General features: G+C 38.7%; 1 pseudogene; it reads right to left on the minus strand.

Moving 5' to 3' along the window:
• The window catches only part of LOC126199186 (lysosomal alpha-mannosidase-like), a 153703-nt pseudogene that overhangs the window by 54880 nt on the left and 74999 nt on the right, over positions 1 to 23824 (minus strand).

Genomic DNA, 23824 nt, shown 5'->3' on the forward strand with positions numbered 1-23824 from the left:
AGGGCAAGTTCCCATCTCCGGAGTTCTGATAGGTTGGTGTCAGTGCGAAGTATCCAGATAACCCGGACGGTGTAACACTGTGCCAAGATGTACTGGCCATGCACCAAGGCATGTTTAGCCACAGGGTGATCCTCATTACCAACAAACACTGTCTGCCTGTGTCCATTCATGCGAATGGACAGTTTGTTGCTGGTCATTCCCACATAGAAGGCTTCACAGTGTAGGCAGGTCAGTTGGTAAATCACGTGGGTGCTTTCACATGTGGCTCTGCCTTTGATCATGTACACCTTCCGGGTTACAGGACTGGAGTAGGTGGTGGTGGGAGGGTGCATGGGACAGGTCTTACATCGGGGGCGGTTACAAGGGTAGGAGCCAGAGGGTAGGGAAGGTACTTTGGGGATTTCATAGGGATGAACCAAGAAGTTAAGAAGGTTAGGTGGATGGCTGAAAGACACTCTTGGTGGAGTGGGGAGGATTTCAAGAAGGATGGATCTCATTTCAGAGCAGGATTTGAGGAAGTCGTATCCCTGCTGGAGAGCCACATTCAGAGTCTGATCCAGTCCCAGAAAGTATGCTGTCACAAGTGGGGCACTTCTGGGGTTCTTCTGTGGGAGGTTCTGGGTTTGAGGGGATGAGGAAGTGGCTCTAGCTATTTGCTTCTGTACCAGGTTGAGAGGGTAGTCGCGGGATGCGAAAGCTGTTTTCAGGTTATTGGTGTAATAGTTCAGGGATCCAGGACTGGAGCAGATTTGTTTGCCATGAAGCCCTAAGCTGTAGGGAAGCGACCGTTTGATATGGAATGGGTGGCAGCTGTCAAAATGGAGATACTGTTGCTTGTTGGTGGGTTTGATGTGGACGGATGTGTGAAGCTGGCCATTGGACAGATGGAGGTCAACGTCAAGGAAAGTGGCATGGGATTTGGAGTAGGACCAGGTGAATCTGATGGAACCAAAGGAGTTGAGGTTGGAGAGGAAATTCTGGAGTAGTTCTTCACTGTGAGTCCAGATCATGAAGATGTCATCAATAAATCTGTACCAAACTTTGGGTTGGCAGGCTTGGGTAACCAAGAAGGTTTCCTCTAAGCGACCCATAAATAGGTTGGCATACGAGGCAGACATCCTGGTACACATGGCTGTTCCCTTTAATTGTTGGTATGTCCGGCCTTCAAAAGTGAAGAAGTTGTGGGTTAGGATGAAGCTGGCTAAGGTAATGAGGAAAGAGGTTTTAGGTAGGGTAGCAGATGATCGGCGTGAAAGGAAGTGCTCCATCGCAGTGAGGCCATGGACGTGTGGGATATTTGTGTATAAGGAAGTGGCATCAATGGTTACAAGGATGGTTTCTGGGGGTAACAGGTTGGGTAAGGATTCTAGGCATTCGAGAAAGTGTTTGGTGTATTTGATGAAGGATGGGAGCTTGCATGTAATGGGTTGAAGGTGTCGATCTACGTAGGCAGATATACGTTCTGTGGAGGCTTGGTAACCAGCTACAATGGGGCGGCTGGGATGATTGGGTTTGTGAATTTTAGGAAGTAGGTAGAAGGTAGGGGTGCGGGGTGTCGGTGGGGTTAGGAGGTTGATGGAGTCAGGTGAAATGTTTTGTAGGGGGCCTAAGTTTCTGAGGATTCCTTGAAACTCCGCCTGGACATCAGGAATGGGAATACCTTGGCAAATTTTGTATGTAGTGTTGTCTGAAAGCTGAAGCAGTCCCTCAGCCACATACTCCCGACTATCAAGTGCCACAGTCGTGGAACCCTTGTCAGCCGGAAGAATGACAATGGATCGGTCATTTTGCATTTACATATGTCTGCCTGTGTCTGTATATGTGCAGATGGATATGTGTGTGTGTGCGAGTATATACCTGTCCTTTTTCCCCCTAAGGTAAGTCTTTCCACTCCCGGGATTGGAATGACTCCTTACCCTCTCCCTTAAAACCCACATCCTTTTGTCTTTCCCTCTCCTTCCCTCTTTCCCGATGAAGCAACCTTGGGTTGCGAAAGCTTGAAATTTGTGTGTGTGTTTGTGTGTTTTTTATATTCTCTATCAACATACCAACGCTTTCCTTTGGTAAGTTACAGCATCTTTGTTTTTAGATTTCTTTACTATATACTGTCACGTGTTTAATAAATGCCATGTGCAAACATTCCAAAAATCAGTTTTTGACTTTCAACCAACATCTCTTAAGATGTACATTCATCTACTTTCATTTTTCACTATTTGTGATAAATAAACGATACATAAGTTGTAGGTAAAATTCTCGAGTATGAATATGTCAACAAATTAAGTGATTTCTGATCTGAGGGAAGTGCCACTTAAGCAGGCAATATTTCTGTGGGGGCCACCTCTGATTTCGTGTTAAGCACAGAACGCAGGTAGTGGTGCAGCACTGCTGCAAGCAGCCAACACTGCCATCCCCTCACCAATCCTCTCCCTTCTGCAGCCCTAATGTGGGGGCATAGCTCGACAGCCACTGCAGCAATCGCCAGCTTATAAAGGACAAACAATTTGTCTTTTCCACCTCTCTAACCATCTAGAATCAGCAAAGATCAGCTCAAGGTTTGGTCACCTTGACATAGTCAAGTACAATGGTAAGCTAACATACCTTTGTGTCACATTAGACAGAATTCTGACAAATATAAATGCCTTTCCAAGTAAGACAGTATAAACATGGGTGAACCTAGCAAGAAACAGGCAGATTGTATATGGGGAGCAAATACATCAGTTCTCTGTGGAGCATCTCATGTGTTATACTCTGCAGCAAAATATAGCAGATCAGTCTCACTTTGAAGGGCTCATTAGAAGAAAGCTGATGTTTATTTGACTGCAGCTATGAGAAACATTAGCAGCAGAGTTCAGATTTACACCTGTATGCTGACTACCAGTACTACTGAACATCTGCCCAGTTCACCTTCATTGAAAGGCAGATCTCTGCAAACTCTGTCATCAAGTTTGTAAAAATTTAATCCATCCCTCTTCACAAAAGTCTGAATCTCACTGCCTGTTAAAACACCTCAAAGACAGAAGACCAACATGAGAAGGAGTCCAAATGCTCTCCACTAGATTCAGCCAGGGTGCTAAATGGAAAATGAGTGGAAGCTATGAAAAGCCGGGACCAGGAACTTATTCAACTGTTAATAAGTTCCAGGCTTTCACTGTCTTATGATGGTGTGGGTACAGCTCAATAGATTCCAGACTAAAGAAAGTATGTGCAAATTTGCACAAGTGGGGCTTTTTCACTGATGTAGTGAGTCACATTGCAAATGAGTGCCTACCAGAAATTTTCTTGGTGGTATCTAGTGCCTGCATGAAGCATCTGATGAAGTGCTCCACTGAATGGAGTCTGCTGACATTCATGTGTGGCATGAGCTGTTGAATGTTTTTATTATGTAAATAGTTACACACATTTGTATATTTTGGTTAAGTATGTAAAACAGTTTTGCTGATCAATAAAACCCCTTGACCATCCCCACCCAAACTGGAAGACACTTTAATAGAAAAGGAATATTACACTGTTAAGGATTACCCAATAAACTAAATCTGTAAGTAATGTTATATAAAACTATTAGTGTTATCAATACAAGTCAAAGTGTTGCTCCAAGTAAATATGTCATATTGAATGTCTTACATTCTTGGCTTGCCATGTATTAGACATCTACTCAATGTATGCATTGTAACTATAAAATAAAAAGCAAAATCATCACTACTGAAAACATCAAAATTTTGTTCCTCCAAAATGCCTGTCTGTAAAGTGTTCTACCCTCACCTAAGTTTCCTGTAACTTCTCTGTATTCAACTTTGACTTTTGTACTTAGGCACAATATCTTACCTTAATTGCTTCTACATTTTCTCAAACACATTTCCAGATTACAGGGTGCTGTTAATATACTTCAAACATATCCTTTAATTGTCACTGGTTTCCGAAAATAAATTATACTATTTATGGGATTATCACTAAGTCTACAATATTAATTGACAAGTGTAGAAGTCTGACCTTAATTTCACCCATAAGAAGATCATTATTATCGAATATTACTTAAGACTGTACATTAATCACAACATAAGGTATTTTACAGAGGATCCCCAACACAGAATGAGTGGCACTCATGTTTTCAAACTTACTTAAAAGCTGCCTCAATAGCTTCAAGGCATTCTGAAAAGCCATCTGACAACATCCGGGCATAATCCTTTGCTACATGCTCCTTCTCTGTACCTGTTATAGCATCATGGTGCTGCATGACACCCATTGCCTCTCTCATCCTGTTCAGATCTTTCCGGTCTTCTGGTCCCAGACTAGCCAGGGCATATAGTTGTTTGCAGACCTGTATACATCATCAAAGAAGTTTGTTCTACATGAATCTCCACTTCAAATTGCATTACAGTGTCTGGTTCTAAAAGATACAAGATGAAAAGGGGGAAGGAAACGAATACTCATTTAAATATTCACTCACCTGCAAAAAATTATTCCCTAGTCGTTCAAACCTTTTAATGGTGGGCCTTGATGTAAAATAACCAGTCCAGTAGGAATGTGGATCACTTGCATAAGGGAAAAAGTCATCATTTTTCACAGGCCACATCAGATCTTGATCATTAAGAGCCTTTAAATAGCACGCAGGTGTTGAGTAGAACACATTTAATTTGGTTCCATTTGATTTGTTTGCATTGACATACCTATCAACAAAAATAAAAGAAAAGAAAAGAAATTGGAAACAAAGACTATTATGCAGTCCATTAAATAATCTTTCAAACTAAACAAAAAATATTGCATCTCCTTTCAATGAAGAACGTAACTGCTGCAAAAATGTACAGGTATTTTACCTTTTCCTACAAGAGCTATTTCTGCTATGTTGTTTCTTTGTCTCCTCATTGTGCTATACAGAAAAGTCTTATAAATAGTGTTGACGAAGTAAGGCATTTAATTAATTCACTATAGCTTGTTTCTCACAAAACCAAATCACAGCACCATTTTTACACTTCTAAGTCTCTAAAAGGAAGAAATTCTTCTACTGAATTCTACAACAAGAGAGTGAAAATAATTCATGGATGACTATGGCTACTATAAAATGAAAAGGGAACTCCTTACCAAATTAGTTTATCCATATTCTTAAACCACATATCAGTATTCTGATAGTGAAAATCCTCTCCCATTGTGAGTAATATGTTGTTGGAAGTATAATGTTCAGCATGTATTTCTGCATATTTAGTAAAAAGTTTCACCTGCAGATAAATACTTTTGCTTTACTTTATAGTTATGAAGAGACCAGCATCAGTTTCAATTACTACTTGGAATACACACACAATACTAATAACACAGGACTCTCTGGTAAAGCACAGTTCACAAAAAATCCAAACACAATAGTTCTGCACCTAATGATACCATAGTCTGACACATGTCTCTGTTATATAGATACAGGAGGGCTGCCTACTAACAAGTAACGAAACTGGAACATTTATGCAAGACTGCTAGACACTAATTAAATACTGAGGCAGTAGTTTTAAGAACTTTTAAATTTTTCCTTTAATGTGAAAAAGAGAAATACAGGAATCGAGATGAAAAGAGCAAGATGAATGAGAGCTGGAGGGAAGGGCAGAGGCAGAGTCAGAGTCAGGAGATGAATCTCAGAAGCACTAAAAAATCAATAGCTGACAGTCAGATTGCAGGGAAACAAACCACCAGCATCAAATTGTCTATACAATTGACTGCATATGCATTCAGTTCCCAGCCCATGATATTTGGGCATTGTTAGTGATTTGGTTTATTTGATGAGGTTAAGATTTTCCTCTGAAGCATGATGTGACAGCACAGATCCAGCAGTGTACCTCTGGTAAAACAGGGTAGTAGGTGCAGATGCGGTTACCAACCACTGAGGGCTTTGAGTTCAACATCCCATCGACATTGAGATGGAGCTCAGATTTTGTCAAGGATGGGGAAGGAAATCAGCTGTACCCTTTCAAAGGAACGATCCTGGCATTTGGCTGGAGTGATTTGGTTGTAAAATTTTAAAAATTAGAGTTGTGCTTTAGGCCTTTAAACACTGTATTTCAGACACTTTCTTGCCCCAAATAATGAAGATTTTCCAGCAATTAAAACAATTGTGAATGAAATCAGGTTAAATGGAAAAAAGCTAAAAATCAATTTGGTAAACATAAAGATGCTTTAGAAACATTTCTGTAATTTATGAACACTGCAAAATCAACACATGTATATATCTCAAATTATTAATTAAATTGAAAGTAAAACACGTAAACACAATCCACTTACATCATGAGATGAGGCTCAGAGTTTTATACAAAAATATTTACAAGTCTTTCTCATCTGCCTCTTCTTCCTGGATCTGCCTCTAGTTGTATAATACAGAATCTTCACTGGTGACTGAAGACAATTTTCTCATGAGTGATAGTCATGTTACACTCTTCGCAGCCTTAATCTGATCCTTTGAAAAATTATTTTGGTAATGTGATTCATTTTACTGATCATCAAAGAACCTGAGCTTCATGTATTCATACCATACCAAAATTCAGCACTGTTTTCCCTATCACTTCTAAAACCTCTCTCACAAGCAGCATTGCTATAAGGAATAAGCAGTAATGCAAGCATAAGCTGGTTCAGTAATAGATATTTTTTAATGCCTGATGCATCACACATAGCAGATATTTTGTACCAAGCAGTATCAGCTCTCTCTTCTTCCACCATTCCAAAGTCATCAAACTGGTATCTTGAAGACTCCAATTATTTTTTTTTTTCTCCATTATGACTCAGAATGTGAGGAAATAGCTCATGTAGCTTTATAACAGAGAAAGATTTCCTTTTTCTAGATCTAATATCCTATAACTTTAAAGTTTTTTAAGAAGTCATCATGTAGTGAACATTTTCCTTTGATTTAACTACAGAAGTTGATGAAAACTCTTCTGACACCTTAATAAAATTTTGTAACTACAGATTTTTGAAGCTTGATATGATGAATGTAGCTTATTATGTCAACACCAATGACAATTTCTTCATCCACTTTGTGATATTTATTTTTTTGAAATTTCAATTTCAGCAGACCACCAGAAGTATGTACCACAGAAGAATTGATAAATCTCACAATCACACCTGTAAATAAGTTATTTATGATGCTATGAAGTCTGAATTACTCTCTCTTCTTTCTGAAGGAATACATTTGCTTTGGTAAATAATGAAAGGTATTACACACGAAAAGAAGATATAGCTTAGTTACTGGATCTGAGATTGTTTACATTTTTTGAAACTCCCTTACTGAAAAATTTTACAAGAAGTTCCCATTGTTCAATTATTCTTTCTATTGACTGGAGCAGTGTGAGCTATCTTGTACAAACATAATTCAGCCTTTTATGGAGTTTACTGCCATATATATTTTGACAAAGTTTACTTTTAAACTGTCTTTTTTGGAGAGAGTAGAAAATGTCATTTACAAATTCTTCAGCATGAAAATATTGTTGCTTTTCATGCCTGTTTTTGCAGCTAAATGAAACAGGTGCCAAGAACAAGACTAAATTTTTATGTATCGCTGAACTTTCTTCAAAAATGCAGCACTGTATTTGCATTATCACATACAACTGAAATGCAATTTTTCCAGGGAATTCTCTCTCTTAGCAGCTCTTGCCACTCATGAGGTTCAAAATTCCTTCAGCAGTATTTAAACCTGATTCCAGCAAGGACAGTATTGTGGTGCACATCTTTCCCTGTTTAACATCAAAGTAAGTAACAAGTTTTCTTTTAAGTATTCTATTACATCATTCTGTGTTCCAGATGTTTTAGTTCTTCCACGACTGTATTTTTTAGCAATATGAGAATCAGGAAATATGTTTTTGAACAGTTGTGAATTATGATTTGCACAACAAACTGGCAGGGCTTGTGAGAGAGTCTTCATACAATCATACATTTGAAGAGTTAAGGTTTGATAAGTCTACATGTACTTTACACAGAACACGACAAGAGCATTCATCACGACCAGCATGCTTTATAGAAATGTCTTGTGAACACACTGTACAAAACACAAGTCGGTCTGATTTATATGATTTTACCAAACATGGCCATTCTTTACTACACAGATTCTGAAATTCCTGTCCAGTTTCACATTTTTTTATAACACTGCCATCCACTGTACTGACACTTTGGTATTCCACACTATTACTGTCCGAATTTGGTACAATACTTTTCTCACTTTCACTTGGGATATCTTTTGCACTGTTTAATTTGTGTCAGGCTTTTCCTTACAGACACTATGAACAGGTGCTGAAGAAGAAGGGAAAAAAAATAATATATATATATATATATATATATATATATATATATATATATATATATATATATATATATATATATTATTTATTTATATTTTTAACAAACAACTAAATCTTTCCTTAACAGCTTACACAGTGTTTTCAAATTCTAAATGGATGAATATTACCACCAGACATAATGTAATCAAATTAAATAATTGTATGGCATTGTTGGTGGCCAGGAGGCCCCATCCAGAAAAAGTCTTATTTCAGTCGACATCACATTGGGTGACTTCCATGACAGTGGGAGGCAAGCACGCTACCACTCAGCTAAGCACGTGGACACATAATTTAATGTTTACTAAGCAGTCTATACACAATGCATGCGGCACAGTCCTGGTATATTTCCATGCATGTGCACTAGACATAAATACCGTGATCACTGGAAATACTGAGTGAAACTCGAAGGGGACTGCCTGATTTTTGAGGAGTCACTCACTCGAATTAAAACTTGAAGACTCAGGGGTGCTGTTTGTGAAGAAATAGCTTTTTGTTATTGTTTATTAGACAATTTTTGTTCTCTTATGTAAATATCATATAACTATGTTCTGGATGCACATGCGCATTATCGCTGCCTAGTATGCATGCTCAGATTCACAGGTTATTACAACTTCTGTGCAAAAATGATGTGTCTACCAAATTCTTAGTTCCACCGCTAGATGCTGTTGTGCTGGACTTGTACGTTGAAATCATTGTTTCAGCAGTTCACGTTCGTTGCACACTCTGCAAAGAAATCATTACAGTCTATAAAACATTTTAGCAGCTTATGACTGGCAGCTAACTCTGCAATGAAAATGCACATAATAATTATGGACAATCCTCAATAGTTGACTGCTATGGAGACATAGTGAAATCAAACTCTTCGTGATGTCAAAATGTTTGTTTCTCATCTTATGTGGTGATCAATACCTATAGTGACAGGTTGTGTAGTGTTAGACACTTGTCTATGTGAAATAATAATAGTATCGCCTACAGAAATGAAGTTACAAGATAGTACTCTAGTTTCCATAATCTTTGTACTTCTCGGAAAAGAAATCAGAAAGTTGTTACTTTAAGGGATGTTTATTTATTTTTTTCTATTTTATTAATAATTATTTACAGTGATGTTTTAAATCAAAGACACAAATTTCTGAAAATACATATATACAAGGGTCATTTTTAAAGTAAGAATCAATTTGTAATGGAGTAAGAGAAACTTAATTTGTGAATGTAAATTGATCACAAACTACAATATGCACATTTTTGCACTTTTCAACATAGTCACCATGAACATTTAAACATTTGACAAGTCATGGTACCAGATTTTGTATCCCAGCATCAAAGAACTCTGCTGCCTGACTGTTAAACCAGTTAGTAACAGTTTATTTCATCATGTCATCATTTTCCAAGTACTTTCCACCATGAAATTCCTTCAGTTTTGGCAACAGGTGAACGTCTGGTGGTGCTAAGTCAGGGCTGTATGGTGGATGACCCAGTAATTCCCAATGAAACTTGTTCAGTTGTGTCTTCATTCTTGCTGCAATGTGAGGCCGAGCATTGTCCCAGCATTGTCATAAAGTAGAACGATGCTGCTAGAGAGCAGTCCCCGCCGGTGATTTTGAAAAGTGTGCCTATGCTTTAATAATGTTTCACACTAACTATTGGCATTTACTGTAGTTCCTCTTGGCAATAAGTCTACCACAAGAATGCCTTTCTGGTCCCAAATAACAGTGGCCATGATTTTTCCACATTGACATTTCTTGCTTGAATTTTCTTGGTTTTGTTGAAAAGTTTGCATGATGCCACTCACTGGATTGATAATTATTTTCTGGAATCACAATTCGGCTCAAGAACTAGTCACCATCGTTGTGATACAGCTCCAAAACAGAGAAAGAAGCTGCCATTGGCTTTTTTTGTGTTCTTCTGTCAACATTTTCAGCACCCATCTCTCACACATTTTTTTATAGTGAAGTTAGTGAAGCTTGTCAGTAACAATGTGAAAAACTAATGATCTTGAAACTTGAGGAAATTTCTGATGCAGGTCGTCTAATAGTAAAGCATCTGTTTTAGTCAATTGTCTCATCAAGTTTTTGTGTCAAATCTTCAGTCAAAATAGTAGGCCATCCAGATCATGCTTCATCATGAACATTTGTCCTTCCTCCATTAGACAGCCTACACCATTTATGAACATTTCCATCATTCATTACACCCACACCGTAAACTTCGACAATCTGCTAGCAAATTTCTGCAGGATGGACTTGTTCAGCAAGTAAGAACTGAATAACTGGATGCATCACATTCAGCGGAATTTCTGGTTGACTTGGCGACAAACTAAGCATGTAACCACACAACCAACACTGGCACAGACATAAAACGCAATGGTGGCATAGTGAGAGTGACTGACCGTGAACGGATGTCATATGACATGATGCGCGGACACAAAGCCCTATTGGTTCTTATTTTAAAAATTCTCCTCATACGTTTTGTACAGAAATCAGTTATTATTTTTCTGCTTCAGTGACCTCCAGCATGCTTGGTCAAGGATATTTTCTATTGCAACCAAAGCCAAAAATACATTATCATCTATTTCTATTATATTGTTGCACAGGTGCAACATTTACAAGCATAACTTTGCCTCTTTGGGAATCACATATGTAAGTGGCTGTTTTTTTTTCTGCTTTGTCACTGTCTTCGGGCTCTGCAGGCTTCCACACTATCGTAAAAAATGTACAAAATCATCAAATATCACTTTTTCTCCAAAATCAGGAGGAGTGCTCCATTTATTATGGAAATCCCAGTACATTTCTCTGATCTCCACTTTATTCTGAGATCCCTTGATGAATCCACATTTCCACAGTTCAAAATCAGTGTCAGGGTAACATTCTTTCTTTTCCATCATGGTCAAAAGATCACATTTAATGATACCCACGCTGTCATCTTAACTTCTTTGTGGTACAATGTTCTAAAATTTTGAATTATTTCCTGATCTAGTGGTTTAATTTTAATGTGGTGTTTCAAGGCGGAAAAAAGACGTTCCACATTATCTGGAAGCAATGGATTAAGATAAAAAGTTTAATTGCTCACAAAAAAGCAAGATTTTGCACTTCTGTTTTTTCGTGTCCTTGTCCAGGGTCAACAGCCACTCACTGAATCCCCCTTTGTTGGGGTGATAAGACACAGAAAATGTATATATTTCAAACATCTGGCGTTAACAGCTTTTACTATAAATAAAGGTTTGGGTTTACTGCACATTTGCCAAATCTCCCCCCCCCCCTCCCCCTCCAATGAAATCTCTAATTGTTAGAAGTTAACATTTGGTTAGGAAAACATTCGAAAATAAGTCCCATTTCATTATGAATCATAATTTGCCAGGAGGCTTTCTAGTTCATTTTTCGATATCAGAAAAACTGTTATGAATGTTCACACTTTCTCCACAAATCTTTTTAAAATGATGTTAAACAATGGAAAATCTAGGTTGGAATATCAACGATTATGTGAAGGACAGACTCTACTCACCACAGGGGCGCCGACTTATAAAAAATATTGGGAGGGGGGGGGGGCATACTGGGGGTCTTGCCCTGGGAACCTTGCTAAATTTTTAGATGAAAAACAATAAGTTTTAAAGTTTTAAGAATTTTAGAGTCATATGATCAACATTAGAACCCCCAAAAACTGGACTCTCAATAACTCTACACACTGGGAAACTCGACAAGCCTGACACATTTTTTGGTTTTGAAAAAAAGAAACAAAACAAACACACATGGTATTTTCATAAAAAGGTAATTTAATTTACAGTAATAATCATGCTTATAGACTAATACAGAGCAGTGAATATACAGCCCTGGAAAGACTGAAATTATATTTAAATAAATCCTAAACTATCATTAAAAGAATAAAACATAAAATTTTGCCATCACACAGTAATAGCACTTTCATTAATAAGTGAAATGGCTAATTTAAGCTTACTTTGAATAAGACTTAGGGTTCTTTAAATAAAAACAATATCACAAAGTTAATCCTTTAATACAGTTAATAAAAGTAATAGAGTATGCCTAATACTTTCAGTCAAAAAGTATATAAATAGCGGGTCTTACACCCTAAAAATATTTAAGTATTTAGAAATAACTAATCCAATACTACAGCAATATAGTAATACAGAAACTGAAAATTTAGCATTATGTATGTATTTAATCCTCTATATTATAAACTTTTTAATATTGCTCTAAATGCCATTATTAGAGCTACAGTGTCTTTAGAAAGGTGCAAATGTTGACTGTCTGACTGGAATACTGATTATGAAGTCGCTGATGACTCGTCGGATATCCAATATTTAATGTCCCGTCGACAACGAGGTCATTAGAGACGGAGCACAAGCTCGGGTGAGGGAAGGATGGGGAAGGAAATCGGCTGTGCCCTTTCAAAGGAACCATCCCGGCATTTGCCTGAAGCGATTTAGGGAAATCACGGAAAACCTAAATCAGGATGGCCGGAGATGGGATTGAACCGTCGTCCTCCCGAATGCGAGTCCAGTGTGCTAACCACTGCGCCACCTCGCTCGGTCTACTTCACTTAACATTTCTCCAACTGCAGGCTCTTGTGTAATGTACTTTCTTGCATCACACATGTTTTTTAAAACCAGTTGTTTTTTATTAGCATTGTCAGCAAACATATTCAAGTGTAGCGCAGTCTCTCAATGTGTAGGTCATTTTTTAAAAACTCAGTTGATGTTTCCAAATTTGTTTCACCTCTGTTTACTAAAAGCAAGCGCTCTTGTTCAACTATGATGACCTGTGTGCAAGATTGCACTGTTTCACAAACCTCAATGTAAATAGCACTGTAGTATTCCTTTGGGGTTTTGAAAGTATGCGGTGAGCTGGCTTCGTTGTTTTCATACTTCTTTGGTATACTTCGATTCCGAGGAAGTGAAGGATCATCAACTTGTGAAGGTTTTTCTTTTAAACACAATTCCCAAAAGTGTTCAGAACTATCATGCCTTCCACTCAATACACAAATCAAACCCTCACATTTTTTTCCAGATCAGCAACACTAAGATAAGGGTATTGAATTTTTTCATTGACATGCTCTACTGGGTTCACTGCATGGCAGTAAAGACATAAACAGAAGCAAGTCTCCAAAACTAACTTTTTTAGTCATTTGAACTTACCTCTCATATTTGAGGCACCATCACAGCACTGTCCTCTTAAGTTATCCACTGGCAAATCAAGACGAGCAAAAACGTCTTTTAAAATACTAAACAGCATTTGTGATTCAGTGTTGGGCATCTTGTACAAGCCAATAAAGTCTTTGTTTATGATTAAGGAATCATCTACATCTACATATACAGGGTGGTCCAGTGATCATGACCGGGCCAAATATCTCACAAAATAAGCGTCAAAGAAAAAAACTACAAAGAAATATCTCACGAAATAAGCGCCAAAGAAAAAAACTACAAAGAACGAAACTTGTCAACCTTGAAGGGGGAAACCAGATGGCGCTATGGTTGGCCCGCTAGATGGTGCTGCCATAGGTCAAACGGCTATCAACTGCGTTTTTTTTAAAATAGGAATCCCCATTTTTTATTACATATTCGTGTAGTACGTAAAGAAATATGAATGTTTTAGTTGGACCACTTTTTTCATTTTGTGATCGATGGCGCTGTAATAGGCACAAACGTATAAGTACGTGGTATCACGTAACATTCCTCCAGTGCAGATGGTATTTGCTTCGTGATACATTACCCGTGTTAAAATAGATCGTTTACCAATTGCGGAAAAGGTCGATACTGTGTTGATGTATGGCTATTGTGATCAATATGCCCAATGGGCGTGTGCTGTGTATGCTGCTCGGTATCCTGGACGACATCATCCAAGTGTCCGGACCGTTCGCTGGATAGTTACGTTAATGTCAACCACAACCTACAACAAATGATGATGCCCAAGTAGGTATTTTAGCTGCTGTCGTGGCTAATCCGCACTTCAGTAGCAGACAAATTGCATGAGAATTGGAAATCTCAAAAATGTTGGTGTTAAGAATGCTACATCAACGTCGATTGGACCCGTACCATATTTTTATGCCCCAGGAATTGCATGGCAATGATTTTGAATGTCGTGTACAGTTCTGCCAATGGGCACAAGAGAAATTACAGGACGATGACAGATTTTTTTGCACGCGTTCTATTTAGCGATGAAGCGTCATTCACCAACAATGGTAACGTAATCTGGCATAATAAGCACTATTGGGCAACAGAAAATCCACGATGGCTGCGACAAGTGGAACATTGGGGCATTATGGGAGGAAGGATAATTGGTCCCCATTTTATCGATAGCAAGCTAAATGGTGCAATGTATGCCGATTTCCTACGTAATGTTCTTCTGATGTTACTACAAGATGTTTCACTGCATGACAGAACAGCGATGTACTTCCAACATGATGGATGTCCGGCACATAGCTCGCATGCGGTTGAAGCAGTATTGAATAACATATTGCCAAATGCATTCAGGTTGATGGACATCATTTTGAGCATTTATTGCATTAATGTGGTATTTACAGGTACTCATGCTGTAACAGCATGCGTTCTCAGAAATGATTAAGTTCACAAAGCTACATGTATCACATTGGAACAACCGAAATAAAATGTTCAAATGTACCAACATTCTGTATTTTAATTTAAAAGACCTACCTGTTACCCACTGTTTGTGTAAAATTGTGAGCCATATGTTTGTGACTATTACAGTGCCATCTATCACAAAGCGAAAAAAGTGGTCCAATTAAAACATTCATATTTTTTACGTACTACACGAATATGTAATAAAAAATGGGGTTTCCTATTTTAAAAAAACCAGTTGATATCCGTTGGATCTATGGCGGCGCCATCTAGGGGGCCAATTGTAGCGCCATCTGGTTCCCCCTTCAAGCTAGACATGTTTCATTCTTTGTAGTTTTTTCGTTTGATGCTTATTTCGTGAGATATTTGTCCCGGTCACTATCAATGGACCACCCTTTATATAGTCCACTAGCCACCAAGCGGTGTGTGGTGGAGGGCACAATTCCCCCCCCCCCCCCTCCCCCTCTGTTCCACTGGCGGATCGCGTGGGGCAAAAACGACTGTCTGAATGCCTCAGTAAGAGCTCTAATTTGCCTTATCTTTGAATGGTGATCAATGCGCAGTTTGAAAGTTGGTGGTAATAATATATGCTCTACATCCTCGGCGAAGATCGGATTTCGGAATTTAGCGAGCAGCCCCTTCCGTTTAGCGCGTCATCTATCTGCAAGTGTGTCCCACTTCACATTTTCTATGAGATTTGTAGAGCTCTCGCGATGGCTAAATGTACCAGTCACAAATCTTGCCGCTCTTCTTTGGACCTTCTTAATCTCTTGAATCAGACCCAACTGGTAAGCATCCCATGCATATGAACAATACTCTAAGACTGGACGAACTAACGTATTGTAAGCAATTCCCTGTGCTGAAGGATGGCTTCGCTTCAGGATTCCACCAATAAACCGCAATCTAGAGTTCACCATGGCTATTCTTGTGTAATCTGATCATTCCATTTGAGATCATTTCGAGTAGTGACACCCAGCTACTTGACTGATGTTACCGATTCCAAAGACTGGGCATTTATTTTGTAGTCTTACATGAATGCGATTTTCGCCTTATTATACGTTATTAATATTGAGGAATAGCTGCCAGACATTACACCACGCTTTTTTTTCTGCAAATCCTCATTGATTTGTTCACAACTTCTGTGTGATACTACTTCCCTGTAGACTACAACATCATCGGCAAACAGTCTAATGCCGCTGTCAATACCATCAACCAGATTATTTATGCAAATCGTAAAAAGCAGCGGACCTATTACACCGCCCTGGGGCACACCTGACATTATGCTTGTTTCTGATGAAGTCGCCCCATTCAGGACGACATACTGCTCTCTGCCTGTTAGAAAACTTTCTATCCAATAGCATGTGTCATTGGAAAGACCGTAAGCGCGAACTTTATGGAGCAAGCGACAGCAAGGAACTGAGCAGAACGCCTTTCGAATGTCGAGAAATACGGCGTCAACCTGTGAACTGGTATCTAGAGGCTGTTGTATATCATGCACAAAGAGGACCAGCTGTGTCTCGCATGACCGCTGTTTCCTAAAACTGTGCTGGTATCTCTAGATGAGCTTCTCACAGTCTAGAAAGGTCATTATGTCTTAACACAAAATACGTTCCATGATTCTACAACAAATCGATGTCAGTGAAATTGACTGGTAATTATGTGCACCCGATTTTCTCCCCTTTTTATAGACTGCTATGACCTGGGCCTTCTTCCAGTCCCGTGGAACTTTCCGCTGTTCCAATGATCCCTGATAGATGATTGATAAGAATGGTGCTATATTTGTAGCATAGTCAACACATAATCTTACGGGGAGACCGTCTGGGCCAGATGCCTTCCTGGAGTCTATGGATCTTAACTGTTTTACAATCCCAGATACACTAAACACTAAGTCAGCCATCCTTGCGTTTGTTAGATAAATGAAAGGGGGAATGGTGCTGCAGTCCTTTACCGTAAACAAGTTTTTGAAAGCTAGGTTTAGAATTTCGGCCTTCTGTTTTATCATCATCCGTTACATTACCCGTACCATCAGTAAGAGAAGGTATTGAATTATTTGTAGCGTTCATAGGTTTTACGTATGACCAAAAAATTGTTGGGTTACTTTTAGAATCTGCGGATAAAATATTGCTTTCAAATTCGTTAAAAGAATCTCTCATTGACCTTTTGACAGCTGTTTTCATTTCACATAATTTCTGTTTGTCAGCGGGGCAGTAACCACATTTAAAATGACTGCAAAATTCTCTGCTTTCTCAGCAAGTTCCAATATGTTTGTTGTACCAGGGTGGATCCTTTCCTTCCCCTATATTTTTGCTAGGCACATACTTCTCTAGCAAGTGGTGGACAATAGGTTTAAATTCCAACCAAAGATGCTCAATATCTTTGTGTCCCAAACAAGAAAACTCTGTGCTGTTTTTTTAAACTTCCACTGACATAGAAGCCAAAACAACATTATGGTCGCAAATACCTTCTTCTAGATTAACTCCCTCAAAAAGATCAGGTCTGTTTGTCACCAAGGTATCTAATATGTTCCCATCTCGAGTTGGTTTTCCAACCAATTGCTCAAGGTTGCATGTTGAGAGCGCTCCTACAATAACTTCACAAGAGTCTTTGCTTCTGCCCCCTGTGATAAACTTGTAATTTTCCCAGTCAATGGTTGCCAGATTAAAGTCTCCACCTATAACTAATGGATAATTTTGATATTTATTCCCTATGTACGCAAGACTTTCTCTGAAACGTTCAGTGACATTTGTTGCGGATCCTGGTGGTCTATAGAAACATCTTAATACAATGATCAATCCTTGTCTGATTGACAGCTTTATCCAGACTATTTCACAGAATGAATACAAAATGACAATTGTTTTTGAATCAAAGAATCACTTGTTTTGTCAACCATAATAGAAAAATGTTCAGTCTCCTTGATTAATGCCAATAGCTTTCTCAACACATACTTTTCTAGTAGATCAATGATCTCGTTTTGAACATCGTGGGATGTCCATTTATACCCCGAATGCCCCAACCAAACTTTAAACTCAGGTATTTCATTCTTTTGGAGTTCCAACAATTGAAAAAAAATTTGAGTTTACATCTTCGTGTCCTCTAATTGCTAGTCCTTGTCTGCATAGAAATTGCAAGGTACTAATAATTGTCTCAAGAGCTAAACGGCCTTTCTTCATATCACTATCTAACTGTTCATTCAGTTGGGAGGCCACACTTTGGTTAGTGGTAGAATTAGGTTTAGAACACCTTTATGCGTAAATGTATTTTCATGAAGATGGAATTTTTGCGAAGCCTTTTTCCAGTTACAAAGCCCTATGGAAGTAAATGCATCTTCTTTTTTGGAAGAAAATTGTAATAGATTTTTAGCATCTGCCTCTTTGCAAAAAACTTCTTTGGTAGATGCTTCATATTCTAGCCTTGTATTTTTGATGACCCAAGACTTCTGAAATGATCTTCCCTTACCGCATTGTCCAGATTTCGGCTGTTAACGGTTCTCGCCTGAAGACGACGACGCAGTTGACGACACAATATTTGTTGGAGGTTGACTTGCAGTATCATCAACTTCCAAGCACGCCTTTTTGGTAACGGATTTATCCATTCTGAACTTAATTCACAATACACCAAGAGACTAAAATAAACGAATAAAATGTAGCCATATAAAATAGTCCATTAGACACTAAAGTCAGAACACTTAACACGTGTGCAGCATGTACTGAACAAAACTATCCACACTGAATGAGTGCAACAGCAGGATGGGCTTTATATAGCCGCGGCGTTGTAATGTCTCGAAGCATCAAGGCAACACAAGGAGGAGAGTTCCAGGTGCTTGTGCTCCAGTCCTTTTGATGTCATCATGGCCACAACCCTAGCCTGTTGGCACCAGACTTTACCCGAAGGTTTGTGCACCAGGACAAATTCTAAGTGTGCCCACAGCACCTTAACACTATCATGATTCACACCACCTCTTTTAAGTTAACCTGATTACTACCATAATAATTATTTATTTTAACACATTACAAGAAGTATTATAAAAGGTAAATACTGTCAAACAAGGAAAATAAAAAATTCCAACATAGTTTTGTGATTTTACAAAGCATTTTCTTAGGGGGGGGGAGGGGGGGGGCTCTCTGCACCCCCAAATGAATTTTTGGGGGGGCTCAGTCCCCTCAGGACCCATGGAGTCGGCGACTGTTACTGTTATGGAATTAAGCTTTTCATTAAGCATTCATCATTACCATACCTGTTAAAAATTATGTTACATCTTTGAGAGCCATACCACATTAACTGTGAACCCTTCAGTTCTCAGACTAGCAATGAAAGACAGGTGTGGTCCTCTGCTTAATAAGCATTTTTTAATACACAGGAAGCACCTTGCTGAGTCTGCTTCCTCCTTCCATGTGAGATGTTATCAGCCATATGATTTTTCTGTTTCAGGATTGTCAGCAGTGTGGATGGCAGAATAGGGTGTATACGCGAACATGGAAAAAAATTCCCAGATTTCTCCCGGATTTCCTGATTAAAGATACACTTTCTCACAGATGAAAACATACTTTTTCCCTGTTAACTGACAGTATATTTTCTCTTGGAACTGTAGAACTTACCAATCCTTTGAATGGTTATGGTTTTATGCATAGGTGTTGAATTTCCCGGCTCTTTAGAAAATGAAACTCAGGGAAAAAACACGTTTTGGAAAGATCTTTAATTTACAGTAATATGTACACTTCATATTTTCATATTATGACAGTATAAACTCGAGTTCCACCAAGCACCGCATATTACTTTCCGAAGCATTGAAATCGAAATAGCGATGCACTTTTGTAAGCAGTCATAGCTCATGTCATGTGATCTCGCCAGCCGATGACGGTGGATATTCAGAGCTTCGGACACGTCATGTAGTCAGCCAATAGCAACATCACTGTTAAGTAGCACGAACACACAAACAGAAAAAGTTAATGGTTTAAATTAATATATATAGTGTTGCTACAAGCACAGCAAAGCTTTCACATATAATATTGGTCTCTAAGATCAATATGCTGCAAGAGAAGCTAACTTTTCACATACAATGTTGGTCTTTTATGGGCGTATTACACTTTAAGATGTATCACGCAAATGTTCCAGTAACATTTTTAATAACAGCACAAATCTCTGATCTTCTGGGCTCAAAATTCATCTAAATGGCTCGTCATCAACGAGTTGATTTTTAAATGAGAGTCAAACACACTGTGATTTAAGAAATTCATCGTACATTCTCGCACATAGTTCAACTTCTGTAAAAGGAAATTTACTTTGAAAGAAACGCTTTTCAAACCATTATTCGCAAAATTTTCCCACGACCTGTTAGAAATAGGTTCCTTTCAGCAGTTGAGTGCCAGTTAACAGGCATCAACACGCTTGCGCAGCTACGATGACTTAGGAGACCCATATGTTAATACGTGTAAAATATTAAAAGATCTTACATTATGTCATGAAAGAAACAAGACATCAGAGGATACTCCAAGAGCATCGGAATTTCGTGACCCATACTAAAATGTGCACGTTTAAAGTGCACATTCGTATCTACAGATTCCCAGTGAAGTGGGCCTCCACCTGATATTAATGTTTTCAATGTGGTTTTCGGGATGTAAATTTTCTTGGAGTACCAGTGCTGTGTTATTTCATGTTTGGCTCTTTATTATGGCATAATGCCATACATGCTAGAAGATGAAAACATGCACTTGAAACACAGCGAACAGTTGAAACTGGCCAATAGTGTGGAACACTTCGTTTCAAATATATTGACTGCCTCAGCAGAAAAGATTAATAAAAGAAAATTTCTTTAGCAAACCGACAAAAATAACTTCATTGTTCTGCAAGGCAATTAATGCTTGACTGACAGAAAGATGGAAATGAAATAAAATCTGAAACTAATAACATATATAAGGCTTCTGTAACTATGTGAATGAATTTTAATTCACTTGATAGCTCCCGGTCACAGAAATCCGTTTTGTTTTCATCTGAAGTGAGAGCAGTAAACGAAGAGGAAACAGCAAATACACTAAATGTAAACATGGGTCACATGGAGACTACCCACTTCCCCATTATAACTCAGACTACTCTGCGCATCAGCCCCGGATCAACGATATTTTCGAACCGGGGCAATGCTAGATAGTGGCGCCTCATGTACAGTCTTAGACATAAAAACTAACCACTGGTCGGCCGCCACAGAGACTAAGTCCGAATCGTTCACTTACGTTGGCCAATAAAACCAATCGCCCCTGACAGTGCTAAGTCCAGCAACCTGCACTATCTTGCAACATTGTAAGATGCGAAAGTGTCAGGAGGAAGTGTTGTCTACTTCTGAGATGTTATCGTGTGGTGTGAGCCCATAGCCTAGTGGTAATCTGGGTGCATTCTAAACTTACAGTCATGTGTTCGTGTCCAACTGTATCTTTTTCTTTTTTACCATATTTCGGCCCTCATCTAAAATTATGAGTGTGAAAGAACATCGAAGATAATTTGCTTCACATTCTACCCGAAACATTTCCGCAGAACAACTTGTGGCTGCGTCGGGTTCAGAAAAGCTTATGCTCAAACATTTCCCCACGCTGCAGTAGCTACTGGCCACCGCCCAGATGCCATCCACCGCCTGAAATCCGGCGCCGCCCAGGTGAATGCGGCATGACGCTATCAGTGTATGTATCAACTGTCATTTTCGAATTGATGTTCTAGTTAACATCTTGCACTTTAGCATTGGATTTTGCACACTTGAAAATCATGAACTACAGTTAAGCGATGACAAATTGGGTTGCAGGTGGAAAGAGGTGTAATATCAGCAACACATTATTTATTTTTGGTATAATAGAGGAGTGAGTACAGAAGAAGCAGCTCGAAAGATTTTAGCTGTGTGTGGAGCGAGTGCTTTTGGGAAAAAATCGCCAGAAAAAGATATTGTTGTTTCAACAAAGATCGTTCTGGCATGAATGATTTTCCAGATTAAGGAAGTCTTGACTACTGATATAAGTAAAATGTAAATGTCGTGTGACTAGCGCCTCCCGTCAGGTAGACGGTTCAGTGGGTGCAAGTCTTTCGATTTGATGCCACTTCGGCGACTTGCGTATCAAACTGATATAAATGATGGATCACCATTTAACCATCATGCTACATTTTCATTCAACAGGCAAGGCTCAGATGTGTTGTGTAGGAGTATTGCATGCTCTAATTCGAAACAACAAAAAACAGAGTGACTATTATTGCAGTTTTGCTTGAACGTCATCAGGTCGCTCTTTGTACACTCCTATGCAATACTGTTCCTGGTAATGTGTTATGATGCCTTTATTGTTAACTTCCTAAGAAGAAATGAAAGGCAGAGCAATACCAAAAGATGTAAACTGGGGCAAAGAGTAGTGTGAACATAATATTTTCCATCTGATAGCTCCAAAAGTGTGTTTTGCACTACGAATATTTCCCCAATGGTGTGTCGACTACTACAGCTCTAATTTTGTTGCCAACAACTGAGACACCTTTCGGTTGCAGTGTATCTGTGTAATTGATAGGCGCATGTGTTGTTCAACAGACAGCAGTCGTCACTCTCACTGGAATCAATGACTCTGTGTGTGTGTGTGTGTATATAAAGTATTTTATTGCAATGGTTAGTTGCTACAAAGTGATTTTTTACCCAATCCTAGTTCTGTATATTACGTTAAGTAAATAAGATGTATTAACTCCATAAAATCGTTAGCAGAGACAGTGTGCTCTTGTTGCGGCTCACAAGTGTGGCGATTAGCAGTGCCCAATCCCGCCATGATTTGTTTATATTTACTGAGCATGGACACTGCAGCAGATGCTTCGCCATAAATAGAAGGAAATCACCTTGTCTCTGACTGCAGTGAGTGGACATCACTATCTGTATGTTCTAACAGTAACCAACATGAGACTCTACTCACAGGTGCCATGGAGCAATTGGAATGGGTATCATGTCACTAGTCATCAGAATATTAACCAGTGATTAAATGACTACTCTATTTGAATCCCAAGAAAATAGGAACCTTCTCACAAAGTAATGTCAGGTGACATCAAAATTTATCCAACATTAACTGCACAGCTTTCATGCACGCAGTAGTAGCACACAAGGAAATATTATGTCTTGGAAGCATTATTCATTTCCTCCTCTCACATAAACACCCTGTTTTTAGTATGAAGTGAGAAAATAAGCACGAAGAACTAAAGTTTCTGAGAAGCATATAAGTCATTTCCTCTTCTCATATCATAGCTTTTGTTTTAGTATAAAGTGAAAAATAAACAGTTTAGGGTTCTGAAGTATAACATGGAACCAGATTCTTATTGTAGGCCCTATCAGAAACGCAAAAAGCAGGGAGCTCTCCATTCTTTTGTGCAACAGTGTTTCCTTTCACACTCACAGATTATTATTTAAGGACTTGTGAGCTCTATGTTCTTCAGTCGAATGAGCCTTATGTTATTGTGCTAATTATGGTATGGAAAAACGCAACAAAGACAAGTTCCCTAGAGCAGTGAAGATATTTGCAGATGTCTGTATCAGCAATGACTGCCAACTGCCACAACACTTCACATAATTCACGTGGCAGGCAACACAACTGTGAGTGCACTTGAGACTTAATTCAGTAGGTCATCAGGACGAAAACGTCAAATTAACATCACTTTCTGAGTCATATTCAATCCAAAATGAGGTGTTATTAAGGTAGCTGAGTGTTCTAGCAATTGCACTTTGATAATTTCCATATGAATATTTTGATAGCCAAAAGGAACCATTAGTGTGAAACCATTGGGAACTACATTAATATCAAACTGCAAGAACTCAAGACAATACATGGACACTTCCCTTTACTGGATAACCTCTTACTATTATTTAGGATTCTCTCTGTCCTAGTCGTAATGCAATGGAATTTCACGTTCATAAAGTGCTTCCGCAATTCTTGACAAACACCTGCAACTT

Source organism: Schistocerca nitens, chromosome 1 (assembly GCF_023898315.1).
Source record: "Schistocerca nitens isolate TAMUIC-IGC-003100 chromosome 1, iqSchNite1.1, whole genome shotgun sequence".
Taxonomy (NCBI): Eukaryota; Metazoa; Arthropoda; class Insecta; order Orthoptera; family Acrididae; genus Schistocerca; species Schistocerca nitens.